This window comes from Leptonychotes weddellii, chromosome 8, assembly GCF_054177405.1.
Source record: "Leptonychotes weddellii isolate Sample4059 chromosome 8, ASM5417740v2, whole genome shotgun sequence".
Lineage (NCBI taxonomy): Eukaryota > Metazoa > Chordata > Mammalia > Carnivora > Phocidae > Leptonychotes > Leptonychotes weddellii.
This window is the reverse complement of record NC_138376.1, coordinates 91,677,036-91,692,543: the sequence shown is the minus strand read 5'-3', so window position 1 is coordinate 91,692,543 and position 15,508 is coordinate 91,677,036.

Genomic DNA, 15,508 nt, shown 5'->3' with positions numbered 1-15,508 from the left:
CACACAAAAATAGACTCAAAATGGTTGAAAGACCTCAATGTGAGACAGGAGTCCATCAAAATCCTAGAGGAGAACACAGGCAGCAACCTCTTCGACCTCAGCCACGGCAACTTCTTCCTAGAAACATCGCCAAAGGCAAGGGAAGAAAGGGCAAAAATGAACTATTGGGACTTCATCAAGATAAAAAGCTTTTGCACAGCAAAGGAAACAGTCAACAAAACCAAAAGGCAACCGACAGAATGGGAGAAGATATTTGCAAATGACACATCAGATAAAGGGCTAGTACCCAAAATCTATAAAGAACTTATCAAACTCAACACCCAAAGAACAAATGATCCAATCCAGAAATGGGCAGAAGACATGAACAGACATTTTTCCAAAGAAGACATCCAAATGGCCAACAGATACATGAAAAAGTGCTCAACATCGCTTGTCATCAGGGAAATCCAAATCACAACCTCAATGAGATACCACCTCACACCAGTCAGAATGGCTAAAATTAACAAGTCAGGAACCAACAGATGTTGGCGAGGATGCGGAGAAAGGGGAACCCTCCCTCACTGTTGGTGGGAATGCATGCTGGTGCAGCCACTATGGAAAACAGTATGGAGGTTCCTCAAAAATTTGAAAATAGAGGTACTGTGCAACCCAGCAATTTCACTACTGGGTATTTACCCCAAAGATACAAATGTAGTGATCTGAAGGGGTACGTGCACCCCAATGTTTATAGCAGCAATGTCCACAATAGCCAAACTATGGAAGGAGCCAAGATGTCCATCAACAGATGAATGGATAAAGAAGATGTGGGTATATACATACAATGGAATATTATGCAGCCATCAAAAAAATGAAATCTTGCCATTTGCAATGACATGGATGGAACTAGAGGATGTTATGCTAAGCGAAATAAGTCAGTCAGAGAAAGACATGTATCATATGATCTCACTGATATGAGGAATTCTTAATCTCAGGAAAGAAACTGAGGGTTGCTGGAGTGGTGGGGGGTGGGAGGGATGGTGTGGCTGGGTGATAGACATTGGGGAGGGTGTGTGCTATGGTAAGCACTGTGAATTGTGTAAGACTGTTGAATCACAGAGTTGTACCTCTAAAATAAATAATACGTTATATGTTAAAAAAAAAGAATGGGGCACCTGGGTGGCTCAGATGGTTGGGCATCTGCCTTCACCTCGGGTCATGATCCCAGGGTCCTGAAATCAAGCCCCACGTCTGGCTCCTGGCTCGGCTGAGAGCCTGCTTCTCCCTCTCCCTCTGCCTCTCCCATGCTCATGCTCTCTCTCTCTCTCTCTCTGTATCTCTCTCTCTCAAATGAATAAATAAAATCTTTAAAAAAAAAAAGAAGATAGTAGGAAGGGAAAAATGAAGGGGGGGGAATTGGAATGGGAGATGAACCATGAGAGAGTATGGACTCTGAGAAACAAACTGAGGGTTCTAGAGGGGCGGGGGCTGGAGGGATGGGTTAGCCTGGTGATGGGTATTAATGAGGGCACATACTGAATGGAGCACTGGGTGTTATATGCAAACAATGAATCATGGAACACTACATCAAAAACTAATGATGTATGTATGGTTAACATAACATAATAAAATAAAATTAAAAAGTCAATGGCAAATTTGAAGTAATTAGTCTACAAAAGAGATATTTTTGCTGGGTAGGCTAGGAAGACCCCTGAGCCCTGAGGACTTTGCTCAGCCTGTTGCCAGAGGCTCTTGGTGTTTTCTCAAGAAAGAATTCTCCAAAGAAGACATACAGATGGCCAACAGACACATGAAAGGATGTTCAACATCACTTAGCATCAGGGAAATACAAATCAAAATCACAATGAGATACTACCTCACACCAGCTAGAATGGCTAAAATTAACAAGTCAGGAAACAATAGATATTGGCGAGGATGCAGAGAAAGGGAAACCCTCTTACACTGTTGGTGGGAATGCAAGCTGGTGCAGCCACTCTGGAAAACAGTATGGAGGTTCCTCAAAAAGTTGAAAATAGAGCTACCCTATGACCCATCAGTTGTACTACGAGGTATTTACCCCAAAGATACAAATGTAGTGATCTAAAGAGGCACCTGCACCCCAATATTTATAACAATAATGTCCACAATAGCCAAACTATGGAAAGAGACCAGATGTCCATCAACAGATGAATAGATAAAGTAGATGTGGTGCATATATATATATATATATATATACATATATATAATGTATAAAATGGAATACTACTCAGCCATTCAAGAAAATGTAATCTTGCCATTTGCAATGACGTGGATGGAACTAGAGGGTATTATGCTAAGCGAAATAAGTAAATCAGAGAAAGACAATTATATTATCATATGATCTCACTCATATGTGGAATTTAAGAAACAAAACAGAGGATCATAGGCAAAGAGAGGAAAAAAATCAAACAAGACCAAATTAGAGAGAGAGACAAACCATAAGAGACTCTTAATTATGGAAACAAACTGAGGGTTGCTGGAGGGGCAGGGGTAAGGGATGGGGTAACTGGGTGATGGACATTAAGGAGGACATGTGATGTAATGAGCACTGGGTATTATATAAAACTGATGAATCACTGACCTCTACCTCTGAAACCAATACATTATATGTTAATTAATTGAATTTAAATTTTAAAAAATGAAAAAAAAAGAATTCAAGGGCTTCAGAACAGACACAGTCATTAAGCTGTGGAAAGTTTATTAAAGTGAGAGTACATTCTTGAGATGGTAGAGTGGGCAAGCTCTAGGGAGGGCTGCACCTGCGGTTTGGGTCTTTATCTACTATTGCAGTTGTTAACTGGGGGAGGAATACTTATTACTTGGGGAGGGGATTTCTTGGGAGCAGGTTTCCATGGCCTTTCTCCCTTACAAGGTCAGGATTTTTGGTCTTTGTCTTGGGCCTACCTGGTTTGATCTGGCTTCCTGTGGCTTTGTTTTGGAGAGCTGCCAAGACAGGTCTCTAACTTTCTTGATAGATAGCCATGACTCCCTCTTTGGTAGCCTCCAGGCATCCTGTTAAAACCCAACCGTCTAACAAAGCTATAATATTATTAACTTAATAATAAGGTAAAATGTAAATATAAGTTTTTGTCCCTTTTTAAGATTTATATTAATGAAACTAAAAAATATTAATTATATTTTTCTATTACTGTGTTTATATTATTTAGGGTGCTTTCTCTCTCTGTCTCTCTCTCTTTTATTGGCATCATTATGTATATAAATTTCAAGAAAATGTCATCCTTTTTTTTCTGGCCATTAAAATTTATCTCATTTCATGATTATTAATGGAAATTACTTTGTCAAATAGAAGAGAGGAAGTTAACCAATAATAATGCCCCAGGTTTCAAATATACAAAGGCTTATTTTGCCTTAGGAACCAGCATTTCAAATATCTGGGAAGACTGATGTGACATGACAATTGTTGGAACTGTAAGAAATTCAGTATGGCTAAGTGGCAGGTGAAAAAATTAAGGAGAAAAGTATAATGTGCATATATTAAAGTTGTTGATTGAACATGTGTATTTATCTCTACTCCTAAACTCAAGCAAATATAGTAAAAGGACAAAATAACAATAATAATTAATAGGAGAGGGAAAAAAAAAGAGAGCAGAAAAAAAATAAGGAAGAGCCTAAAATGACAGGTTTAGGTTAAAAGAAGAAAGTGAAAAGTCTACACTAGACTGAATAAGTTTGTATTGGAAAGTTAGTTTCAAGAAGTTAAAATTAATAGAATACATGATATGTTTGACTATCTTGAGATTTATACTTATTTTAAAGAGATTAGAAATGAGTTAAAAATGGGAATTAAGAAAGCAAGCAAAGCAAAATACAATGATTAATTCCAAATAAAACAAACAAAATGATATAACAATATAAATACAGCCTACTAAGTGGTGTTTACATAGAAATAATAATATGCTTCATGTGTATTCATAACACCAAAAATTATAACTACTGTGGCATAAAGAATGTGATTTTTGACAATTTGTTTCCTCCTGGGTACACAAAAAACAGCCCAGCCTGATTCTATGTGTGGTCAAGTGGTTGTTTCTGACCAATAGACTATGGATAGAATAATGTATATCAATTCCAGGTCTGGCCTTAAAATATCCCCAAATTTCCTCTACCTCCTTGTTTTTTCCTCACATTTGGCTGAATGAGAATGTGATACAGATCTTTGAAGGGCATCCTAGGTTGGAAGAGTTTGTATTCTTGAGTATTTGATAAAAGGAAAACTTCCCAAGTGATATAACCAAGAATAACTATATCAGATTTTGATTGAGAAATAAATGCTGTATGATGTTACAGAGCTCTTTTTTTGTTGTTCTTTAATTTTTTTGTATAAGAGCTAGTATTCCTTGGCCTAACTAATACAGAAATTGGAACTAGAGTTCCACCATAAGCTTGTGGATGATGGCATGAGTCATTGCTCTGTATTTGATAGGCAAGATTTATTTTTGAGGTTTGGAAGTGTTCTGGGGATCTGAGCTTTAAAATATAAGTGAACTTAGGGGCGCCTGCGTGGCTCAGTCAGGTGTCTGCTTTTGGCTCAGGTCATGATCCTGGAGCCTTGGGATCAAGTCCCACATCAGGGTCCCTGCTCAGCAGGGAGTCTGCTTCTCCTCTACCCTCTAGCCCTGCCCAGCTCATGCTCACTCTCTTTCTCTCTCTAGCTCAAATAAATAAATAAAATCTTTAAAAAAATAAATAAAATAGTGTTAAAACATAAAAGAACTTAGAATAGCTTTAAAATCAAGGGTCAAATTTATTTTCTCCTTCCCTTCCTTCCTCCCTCCCTCCACTCTCCCTCCTTCCCTTTCTTCCCTTCCTCCCTTCCTGCCTGCCTGCCTGCCTTTATCAGGTTCTTCAGAGAAAAACAGAATCAATAAGAAATATATATCTAGATTTATATATATTTATATATATTATAATGAATTGGGTCATGTGATTATGAAGCCAGAAAGTCCAAAATCTACAGTATGGGCTGGCAGGCTCAACACCCAGGAAAGCCAATGGTAGTTTCCAGTCTGAAAACAGTTTACAGAACAATGTCTCTTGCTCAGGAATGCCAGTCTTTTTGTTCTATTCAGGTGTTCAGTTAATTAAATGAGACCCAGCCACATTATGGAGGGCAATCCACTTACTCAAAGTTCACCGATTTAAATGTTAATCTCATCCAAAAACAAAACTTGGAGTTGACACATGAAATTAACCATCACCACACTTCCTTTTTTTTTTTCTTTAAATTTCTTTCCACCCATCCCCTTTGTGACAGAAATGTTTTAAACTGGCTTATATGCTTATCTTCTGAAGAAACCACAGGAGAAGAGGCAGAAGTTTTAGGAGAATGAGGTATGATTAATAAAATCGTTTGCCCGAAGTTTTTACAAAGCACACATGGAGATAATAATCTGGATAAAAAGGAGAGAAACCTCATCTGAAAAAAGAGAAAATCCTAGGGCTCTCTACTTTCACTTTTACTTGCACTCCCCCCACCCTTACCTCACTTAGTTACAAATATACCATCCTCAAAATGTAAAATACTGCAATTCTTCTCTTGAATCACAACCACCCGTCTCAGTTCCCTATTCATTCCTCCTTTCTCATCAGTAAAACTGCCAACCCTTCATTCTCCCAGCTCTTTAGTCACAAAATTAAAAATAATAATAAGGCTACATTCTTTATAAAACTCCCAACTCCTTCTTATCTTGTTACTTCAACATTCTTGTTCATTCGCAACCCCCTCTAAATTCAGCCTCCTGAGTATTGTTGGATATATTCTTATGATTTTATTAGTGGGATTCAATAAATGTCAAGCTGCTTAACTTCATCCAGGACTTCTGTTAATTTCAAAAACATGTTTGTGTCTTGTTGATTGCATGTAGTTGTTGGGGAGGAAGAATTTACTTAGCCTTTCAAAGTCCTTCTAACTGGACTAAGAATCAAATTTATATGAGACAGATTAATAGGAGAAAATCAGATTTAATGGCGTATGTATGGACAATCCACACAGACAAGGAAATTCCAAGACAGTGAAGCAAAATGATGCTTATATGGGTTAAGGAGTTGTGTAGGGGGTCTGAGGATACAAAGGGGGGACAGAGCATTGGCAAGAAGGTAAAAAGAGATGTCTGGAAAACAAAGGTTGCCCTATGATGCAGGTAAGTTTCCTAGGTAAAGAAGAACCTCTGTTAATGGTTCTCTTCCTGCCATAGGCAGGCAGTTGAAGGGGAGGTAAAGAACTTCTGAATCTGCTGGGGTTTGATTGTTCTTAACTCAAATAATGTTCATGCCAAAGTAGCCCCTCTTAGGGTGGCCTGCCCTTGGCCCCTACATAGTGAATTTCTGGGCCCTAAGGTGATTTCAGCATGCAACTTTGTTTCCATATATCTCTTTCTTCCTCCTAGGCAAATTCTAAGTTACACAACACGGTAGGAAAACTGCTGTAATATTACCAATGATTTTGTGACTGAATCAATAGTCTTTCCTCTGCCTCCATAGCTCTTTGTTTCTATAGGATTTCATTATGTTTACCACATTCTTCTTGAAAGAACCCCATCTCTTGGTTTTGTTACTCATTTTTGTTTCCTTGAACTTCAAAGAGTAATCAAAATATCCCTCAAAGTTTGGTTTGTTCTCTCAAAGTCTACATTTTTTAAATGAGATGTTCTCCTTTTGTACTCACAGTTACAATGGAAATTGTGGGGAAAAGTTAATGCCTTTTTATCTTAACCAACACCTAGTGAGGCTTTAGAAGTGAATATTTTTCAAAAGATGTTATTTTCACTAGTTAGCTCAGGACATTTGGAATCACTTGGAAATAATATTATAGCAAGCATTACTCAGTGGAAATGAAAGGACTGTATTGCTTTGATACATAATGAAGAAAATATAACTGGTTGATTACCTAACACAGAAGTTGACATAGCTAGAACTGGTGAATAGAGTTGCATGTGTGCAGCTGGGCCTGAAATTAAGGGGCTTGTAAACCACAGGTAGTGCTATTATTGGTATCAACAAAAAGACAAGCATTTTACTAAATTAAGGCTATATAAAATTTGCACAGCAAGGAGACCAACCATAATAATTGTCATACATATAAAGGCTTGTTATGAGAAACAGAATAATAAACAGCTTAAATCACAAAGTAAGGATTCAGACTCAAAATAATTAAAACTTTCTTCTCTCTGTAAAGGTCATTAAATACTGGGAAGAATTAATTAGGAAATAAAAAAACTGAGGAAGTTTTTAATAACAGGACTGGCATCAATCTATATGACATAAGCACAAGGGCAAGGGGTTCTTGAGAAATTTGTACTGTTATGTGTTAAGAACCAGGATGTTTACAATGAACTCATAAACAACTGAGTTAGAGTACACCAAGAAAATAAGAATAATTGGAACAGATGCAGAACATTATTAAAAGGAAACATTTTCTTTCTTTTTTTCATTTTTTAGATTTATAGAGAATATATGAAAACTTCTATACAGATGTTTAAGAGAGAGAAACATTTGCAAACCTCACAAAAGAAAGCACAATTTCCTGGTAATATTCTTCAGTTCCTTTATTGGTGAATTTATGCCATTAGAAAGCAATTTATTTAAATTTCATTTTTCAGTTTTTTCTCAAATTATAACCAATTATCTAATTAGAAAGGCGATGTGTGTGTGTGTGTGTGTGTGTGAGAGAGAGAGAGAGAGAGAGAGAGATGTGGGGATAATATTACTATTATTAATATCTTTTTACCATAGTAATATTGTTTTCCACTGGGAAATATAAAAAGAGAGAAACTCACATCTCAGTCTTTGCATAACAGAGAATCATGTCACTGACCTAAAGGTGAAAACCATGCTTATGTGGGCTCAAACCTTTGATCTATCCAACACACTAACAATATTATTTTTGACAGAGATCCAATGAATTTCAAATCTGGCTTCTATAAACCATTTATAGCTATAAGCAATTCTCACAGGCAGCCTTATTCTGTATTTATGAATCCTTTTGGGGCATATTTCTTAGCGTATCTCCATTTTATCGGAATAAGAGAGAGGCAGAATATCAATTTCTTACAAAAATTTTTGTCCCTGGACACATGTAACCATATTCAAAAAAGAATTCGCTAGAAAAAGTAAAACTCATTCACAATCAATTGCTCCTTTTGTACCAAGCAAATCCATTTGGGACTGTACTGATGGACATTTGTATGATGAGACCGCAAATGCACTGGCTGAATATTTTGGAATTTAGCTTGAGTAAACCTTCTTAGAGAATACAAAGTGCTAGAACTCTAAGCAAGACAATGCTATGAATAAATTTTGGAGACTTTTACCAAGAGGAAAACATTCCCTTCAGAAGGACAACTTCTTTTGTTTTTGACATTTCCAGAATTCAATAACCGTACAGTAAGAGTTTGCTTTGAGGATAAAAAGTTTTGGCTAATGAAATAATAGTTTCATGGCTCAGTGTTGCAGTTTGGGGGAAGAAGAAGGAAATTATCATGGCCTCCAGCAGTCAATGCTATACTTTTATTCTTCATTCTTTCATTTAATCACAGATATGCTTCCAGAAGCAGATAGCGGAGTAAAAGATCCATGCCCTGATCAGAAAAGAAATTATTCCCTTGGTAAGAATTACTATAATAATCTCATTATTATTTCTACAGTTTGGGATGAAGTTCCAGTATAAAGGTTGCACCTTCTAATATTGTGTCTGAGTGTAAGGTATGGCCTTCAATATTTTCCTTCCATCAAAATTGTCTTTTTAGTTTTTTATGCTAATAATTATTGAAAAACACAATGAGGAGCCATCATATGTAAAACTGTCCTAGAGTTTGACAAGCAGAGTAAATCATCATCTGAAAGGATTTCAAAAAACAAGAGGATTTTAAGAAAAATGAACTAAGAAAAGGACTGAAGAAAAATGAGGTAAAATATAGAGAATTTCAACCATGTTGAACTCAGAAAAGTGTAGATTCACCTACACCAGTAATTTAATGGCAGATTTTTTTTTAAGATTTTATTTATTCATCTGAGACACAGAGATACAGAGAGAGAGAGCATGAGTAGGGAGAGAGGCAGAGGGAGAGGGAGAAGCAGGCTCCCCGCTGAGCCAGGAGCCCAATGTGGGGCTCGATCTCAGGACCCTGGGATCATGACCCGAGCCAAAGGCAGATGCTTAACCATCTGAGCCACCCAGGCGCCCCTCATGGCAGATTTTTAATAATGCTGTAGTTTCTCCTGGGTGTATGGTGATTCACAATGAACTATTTTTGGTATGACAGCAAAATATAACATGAATCACTCACAGTATCTCAAATACCTGCATTATTGTATTAATGCACTTATAACATTCTTATAATATTTACACCATTGTACTCAACACTACTAAAAAAAAATGTATCCTCCACCATGGAGAGCTGTGTTGGTTAATTTTATGTGTTAATTTGGATAGGTTATTGTGACCAGTTGTTTAGTCTAAAACCAGTCTAAATGTTACAATCCAAGCCACACTTGGATTATAATTTAATTATAAAGTAATTTTGAAAATGTGATTGATTAATATTTTAAATCAGTAGTCTTTGAGCAGAGCAAATTACCATCTATAATGGGAGTAGGCCTTATCAAATCAGTTGAAGGCCTTAAAAGAAAACATGAGAGGATACTGCCTCTAGGCTGCCTTTGGATTCAAGATTGGAGCATCAACTCTTCCTGGATCTCTAGCTTGCCAGTCTGTTATGCAGATTTTGGATTTACTAGTCTTCACAACTGCATGAGCCAATTCCTTAAAATAAATTCCCCTACACACAAACACACACACAGATACAAAGACACACATACATCCTATTGGTCCTGGAGAACCCTATTACAGGACCTCACTAAGACTCATTGAGCATCTTCTAAAATTAAAATTGCCTTTTTTACTCCGATTCCTAATATTATGACCATTTAATTGCTTTTATATATTTATTCAAAACTATTAATTCAAAAATTAAGAGACTTCAAAATATGAAATTTCTAGAGAGCTTTTCCTTATTCATTTATTCAAGAATTATTCATTAAAATTGAACTAACTGCAGACATAGTTCCAGCAGCCACAGACATAGTGGCGAATAGACAAATTTCTGCTCTCAAGGACTTTCCAATGTTATATAGATGAGTCAAGAACTCTTAAAAAGTCTCTAAATTTTTAAACATAACTCATATTAAGTATTATCTAATGTTAATAATTGCTTATACTGAAAGTTTTATATAAAATTGAGATGCTTGTAGTTTAAGCAGATTTATTTTATGCCAGTATTTAATGATTTGAAAGCTTTTACTTAATATTTAGCATGCAACTGAAAATTTGAGTATGTAGGAATTGTTTGATTAATTCCTTCATTCCTTAACTCATTCAAGTTATATATCTCTTATATGTCTAAGAAGTACCTTAGGACAACTTGAAGAGAGGCCCAAACCATTGTAATTGCAATTTATGTAGTTAATAGTGTAGAACTCAAAAGAAATAACCAGACACAGAGATAACAGTTTTTCCTTATTAAAATTAAACTGGGATTATAATTTTTCACAGGAAATCACTTATTTTAAGTGGTTTTTATAAAGTACTTACATTTCTAATTCACATTCTGGTTTCTAACTACTGCTACTGGCCCTAATTGAGGGCTTCATTATTTCTCATTAGGACTATACTAACAGGCTCTGAACAGATCTGTTTCACCTCTAGGCTCTGCCATCTTAAATCCAGCCTATGCACTATATGAATATGTAATTGCCCTATTCAAAAATTTTTGGTGATTTCATTTCTCATTCAGAATATCCACCCATAGAAGTTTCCAAAAGTCTGATTATTTTTCAGGCCCAAAATCCTGAAGCATGAAAAAGGCAATCAAAGTTTGAAATAAATGAAAGTATGACTTAATTAACTTTGTTAACTTTGTTAACTTTGGGTGTATAATCTAAAGAAATAATATATCAACAAAGAGGTAGGTGGAGCTGTGGTAGGATGCAAAAATCCAGTAGTATTCAGAGAAAGGTTTTTTGTTTCAGAAAAATGTATCAGATTCTAATTAGGTGTTTTGTCAAGAACTGTGAATGGTCCGAGACGTTACCTCACTTGTGTATATAGGTATATGCATGTAGTCTATGTAGATATGGATATGGATATATAGAAAACATGAGACACCTGAGTCAAGGAAAAGTTCTTCCTTAATACAACCAGATCAACAGCCACAGTAACATGGTTAGCCTCCATCCCCCACATCTAGACCTGCAAGGCATTGAGGGTCCATGAAAACTTTCTACATGAGTTGTGGGTTCACTCTGTAGAGGAGGGATGGGATGGAGAACCACGGATTTTCTGTTTTTATGTGGGAAAGAGGTAGGTGCTTCCCCCCTTCTCTCCTGAAAAGATGGAATAAAACTTGGCTCTATGCAGATGTGATGTAAAGATCCTAGGTTCTTACTCTAACTCTTTGGAATGTAAATACATATCTCTAAGAGAGGGATAAACCCCAAAGTCAAGGAAGAAAGGGGCTTCATCCTATTGACATGCAAATATCTAAGGGGATAGTGCTTCAACTTTCTTGGCACTGTGGTGGTTTAATTTTAGGAGCTTAGTCTAGGCTGTAACCGTTGGCAATCTCAGGTAGATAATATGTTTTATTATCCTTTTATATCAGTGCAATTAACTAGATAAATTAACTAGATAAATGACTACAGCTCTAATTCTCCTGGTGTGTGAAGAGAAAAATGTTTCTAGGAGAAGAGAAGGTAAACATGCCTTACGTTCATACTGTATACATTTCCATATCTAAGGTTTTTGTCAGGAACGTTAAAAAATCTCCACAATTGGTTTATTCTATTTCAGGGCTAGAATAGTGCATTGGGATTTGTCATGGCTTGGATAAAATATTAATTAAGGCATGATATCTCTCTATGCCAAGAAAAGTCTGGTTATAATTTGATTTTTTCCAAGCCATAGGACAAAGTGCACTTACTATATTACATTAATGAATAAATAACCATTTTCTACTACACAATTTTCTTATTGGTCAGATTAAGGCAAACCAATGAACATGGTCTTTTCTGGATACACCTGACTAAACCTAGCTTCTGGACCTACAAAACTACAAACTAAACTCCAAACCTTGGTTTTCCTTCCAAGATAAATCTATCCTGCAGTTTGACTGACTAATCTTCAGATTTCCCTAAATAAAAACATGTATAGATTTCTCCCTGAAATGGTCCATACTTTTCAGAATGGAAAGAATTTTTGGAGTGGTAAATTGATCTTCCTGTGTCACATGATCTCCTTTGCCTAAGCTTAGTAAAACAGCTTCTAGACCTATATGGATAGCCAAGGACAGTCTTAGCCAAAATTATTTTTAAAGCGTTCATTCTATGTATTTTGACTCCATCTGCAAGAAGGCCTCTCTTTTTTCAGAGCAGCCGCTTCTCTAGTGTCCAGGTTTATGCTATTCTATGACTCAGGATTATTACCACTTTCCACTTCTAGGCCTGTATTATCTGGAGAATTACCAACGCCTAGGTGTCTCACTCTATTTTCCTTCCTCTCAAATATTTTTTTTATTAACATACAATGTATTATTTGTTTCAGGGGTACAGGTCTGTGATTCATCAGTCTTACACAATTCACAGCCCTCACCATAGTACATACCCTCCCCAATGTCTATCACCCAGCCACCCCATCCCCCCCACCCCCTCCACTCCAGCAACCCTCAGTTTGTTTCCTGAGATTAAGAGTCTCTTATGGTTTGTCTCCTTCTCTGGTTTTGTCTTGTTTCATTTTTCCCGTTCTTCCCCTATGATCCTCTGTCTTGCCTCTCAAATATTTATCTGTGCCATGTTCTTCCTTATCAGTCTCACTATCTCTGTAGAAATGTGATAAATGAACTCAAGGTTTTCTGGTAATAGACATTAACTCATTCATTGAAAGAACAAATGAGTACCTACCATGGGCAATGTGAACAGCATGCATATGGTTCCTAACCTTATGCATCTAACATAACAACCTAGGACAATGTATGTTTGAACAGAATGTTCTTAATCCTTAATTGGGGAAATATTAAGAGTATTATAAAGAAGGCACTATGTACATCTGTGTGTATGTGTTTGTGTGTGCACATGCATACACATGCATAAGGTCTTTTATTTTCAGTGGAGGCCTTCCTGAAACAAAAAATACATCTGGAATTCAAGGTGGTGCACATATAGATTAGGCATTGCACATATTAGTAGACTTAGAATTTGGCTTTTTTTTTTTTTTTTTTTAGTATATCGCTTCCAAAATGTCTTGTTATAAATGTAACTCTCTCAAAATTAGAGTCCATTATTAGAATCCATTTTTGTGTGTGTTCCATTCCTTCTTTCAAATTATCCATTACCATCAGTGGTACTATATAGTATTAGTTTTCTGTGAGAGCAATTTTTTTAAATCATAAAAGATGAATACTCAAGAAATTAAAAATAGAAAATATCCACAAAGAATAAGACATGCTCATAAACAACTACTAGTACTTCATGTTCATTATTTATCCTAATAAATATCACAAGTCTGAATAAATTTTCCTATTTTTTTCTTCATATTTTACCTAAATTGGACCTCTTGATAAGTTTGTTCATATATGAATTGGTTGTATATGGTATGTGGAATGCTTTTGGATGGTGACACTGTTGAAAATGTGAGCTATGAGGCTAGTAAGGAATATTTAAAAATCCTATCAATATTACAATGAACGATACTTACAGAAGAATAATTTGTATGACTTTTTCTTAATTAAAAAAACACTGGTATTGAAACTGGAGTTTTTTAATAAAGGATTGAACTGAGAGAATAATATTCTGCAAGTCTTAACAAGGTACATATTAAAACTTCTGTTTGTGATTTTCAATTATTATTTTAGAGGCAATATTACTATTTTTCTACTAAATTAAAGATAACTAAATCTTTAATTTGTATACTTATTTCCTCCCAGAGCATCAAAATTATCCATCATAAAACACATTTTTAATATTCACAAAAAACTAAGAGCATTAGCATATAATACTTTATAATATTTGCCAATTTTCACATGGTGTTTGTTAAAACTAGTTTTTTGCTAAATTGGATGATAAAAGATCAGTAATGCTGAATATTTTGCCAAAAAGATTCTGCTCCTCTCCTACTTGCGAAAAGCAACTAATTAACGCTATTAAAAAGATAATCCCTGCCACATCTAACAAATCCCCTTCAAACATGAGTTTTCATATTCTTATTAATCCCTGAAAATTTTTCTTTGCTTAGTTAGAAAAGTGGTGGTCCCTTAATATATAAACTTTAACTTATGTTTTACTTATTTTTTAAATAAAATTATAAACCAAATAATTGCCTAATTAATCAACAAACATTTCCTCTCATATATAGCTCACCAATATGAGTTGAATTGTCTAAAAAGCCACTCACAAAAAAACCCAGCTTTCCTTCCTTCAGTAGAAATAGCATGCTTAAATTTGAAAATACTATTATCTAGACTTCACCCCAGATATTTTATTTTGAATATATAGATCTGAAATAAGCCCTGTATATGTGTGAGTGTGTGTGTGTGTGTGTGTGTGTGTGTGTGTTATTACTTCTCACTACAGCCAGGGTTGAATTAGAAATTGATGCATTTCACAAAAATATAGTTTTTGTTTTGACCACTAAACCCTGATAGTAGCAAATATCTTTTCGTAGTATAAAAGAATATTTTCATTGGTGATTGAGAATAAGTCAAAATGACCCTGAACACTTCTAGTTAATGTTTACTGGGGAAATATTATAGACATCATGCTTTGATCACACTGAAATAAAATTAGAATTTACACACACACACACACAAAACCCAGAAATGTCCTTCAATCTGGAAATGTATAGATATCCTACTAAACATCTAGATAAAAGGAATATTAGAAACTGAAGTGTAAAAGTAATGACAACAAAAACAGCACTTACCAGAACTTATGGGTGCAATTTAAAGGGGGAGAAGAGGTCAATTCATCGTTCCAGACAGTAGTTTTATCAATAAAAATGAAAGAATAAAAATAAATGAGTTGAATGCCCTCCTCAAAAATTGTACAAAGGAACAACCAAGGAAATTTTTAAAAAGTATAATGAAAGAAATAATAAATTAAAAAGGCTTGATTAATGAGGTAGAAAATAGAAAACAGTAGGTTTAATTAATAAACATATCAGTTAATAAAAAAAATTAATAAAATAGACAAACCACTAGCTAACTTGAATAAGGGGAAAAGGTGCAAATATACAAAAGAAGAAATAAAGGACATAAGTAATTATTAAAACAAAAATTTAAAAAATCATAAAAGGCAACTTCGATGACCTCTAATGAAAAAAAGTTTTTAAGTTTAGCGGAGATAGACAATTCCCAAGGGAAAAGCAAATAACTAAAATTGACCTTATTTGAGTTATAATACAAGGCCAATTTTTCATTTAAGAACT